Source organism: Tupaia chinensis, unplaced genomic scaffold (assembly GCF_000334495.1).
Source record: "Tupaia chinensis unplaced genomic scaffold, TupChi_1.0 Scaffold000198_1, whole genome shotgun sequence".
Taxonomy (NCBI): domain Eukaryota; kingdom Metazoa; phylum Chordata; class Mammalia; order Scandentia; family Tupaiidae; genus Tupaia; species Tupaia belangeri.
Genome location: NW_006159673.1, coordinates 2,913,419 through 2,915,180, shown reverse-complemented (window position 1 = coordinate 2,915,180; position 1,762 = coordinate 2,913,419). Strand labels below are relative to the sequence as shown.

Sequence of the window (1,762 nt, the reverse complement as noted above, 5' to 3'; positions counted from 1 at the left end):
TTTCAATTAACCCCCAAGCTACGGCAGATCGGCAGGAAGCTGGAGCACACCCTAGACTTGGGCTCCCTTGCATAAGTGGTGCAGGTGCGCCGAAGGTCTGAATAAGGGGCTGTGCATAAAACAGAGCTTCAGGAAGATGAGTTGGCAGAGGTTTGTAGGCTGAATTGGAGAAGGAAAATACAGGTGGGAGAAGTCTATACAATGGTCCCAGAATAGGCCACTTATATCAGAGCAGAAGTAGAATGAAAACACTTTTCCAGGTGACTTTGAAAAATATACTTTCAACATATTTTTACAAAATTAGAAAGTTATTGATCTTAACCTAAAGGAAAAGTAGGGTGTGGTGGTTCATGTCCCAACACATAGTTACTAGAGGCTGGAGGGGTGTGACACTGAGACCAGCTCTCTCTCTCTGCCTTTCTCAATGCACACTTTTAGAAAAAAGTTTAAAAGAAAAAATAAGGAGGATTTTGTATATGTAAATAAGAAGCATAAGGGAGACGGAAAAATAAATGATAATTGAAATGTTTTAAGATCAAGTAACTGGGGCTACCCTATTCCCTTGTGGTTAAGGGAGCTGGATCCCATGTAGCATATTATGCAGCTTGAGTCCCGGTCCTGGTGCCTTAAAAAACACACGGGCATAAGTGCATGCCTGCCCGTAATCCTGACAGGATGGAGAAATGGAGGAAAAGGGGTTGTGGCATGACCCACCCCACTGGGGGATGCTTTCTCCCTTTCTCTCTGGCTCTCACTGGCAAGCACACACATACTCTGGCAATGACAAGTATATATATATATGTATATTCATAATCTAACTATAACAAACAAGGACTGGGGACATCGGGCAGGGTAGGTGGATGGGGAAGAGAAATAATCTGTTTGATTTGGAGTAAGTGAGTTGGAGAAGCGGCGAACACCCAGGCAGGTATGTAGCAGGGCACAGGAGTCCAACACAGCGCCCACGCTTACAATAACCACGAGGGGCTGCACAAACAGGAGGCGAGGCTAAGAGCCTTTGGGGACTCTCGCTGGTCCTCGGGATGGTTGGTTCTGTCTAATTACACCTCAGTGAAAAGAGACAAGTGCACGGTTCTAAAAAGGTGATAAAAAACCTGTGGAAACACAGACGTATGGGGAAGGGCTTTCCAGCAACAGCTGCTGCAGCAGCCAGCCCTGGTCGAACACCCGAGAAGGCCTCCGCGTTCGCAGCTGTGCTCATACCGCGTCCTCCACGCGCTTCATAGTCAGCATCAGGTCTCAGCAGCGACCAGCTAGGACCCGAAGGTGGAGGAGCCAGAGAGGAGCAGAACCTTGAAGTCCACATCATTTCAGAGATGAGGGAACATGGGCCTGGAAGGAGCAGGGCATGCCCATTCGTTCATTTATTCATCTAATGACAATTGGGTCATCGATGACCTAATATACCGTGGAGCTCCTAGAGAGGGCTAGAAAGGCTAGCAGACTGCCTTGCTGAGGAATGCGGAAATGAAAAACATAGCCTTGTTATTGTTATTCAGTTGTAATTCTGTTCAAAGCCGTAAAGAAGGACTGCACACCCTCAGCAAATCCCTTGAGGGGATGCATGTATTTTGGAATTGCATTTAGTGGGGAACGACCTCTTGCTCAAGGCGGGGTCTGTGGCTTGCATTTACTCTGTGGAGTGCCTGGGGCCCCACCACGCATGCGGCCTCTCCTGGTACCTTGCATGCACCCACGGCGATCAAGCATTTCGGCTATTCTAAACAATGAGCAGTTTTCT

The 1,762-nt window shown here is 47.7% G+C and overlaps 1 pseudogene; it reads right to left on the bottom strand.

Annotated features, from left to right (window-relative positions):
• LOC114007567 (treacle protein-like) overlaps positions 1–1,222 on the bottom strand; it is a 9,600-nt pseudogene extending 8,378 nt beyond the window's left edge.
• Between the last annotated feature and the right edge of the window lie 540 nt (positions 1,223–1,762).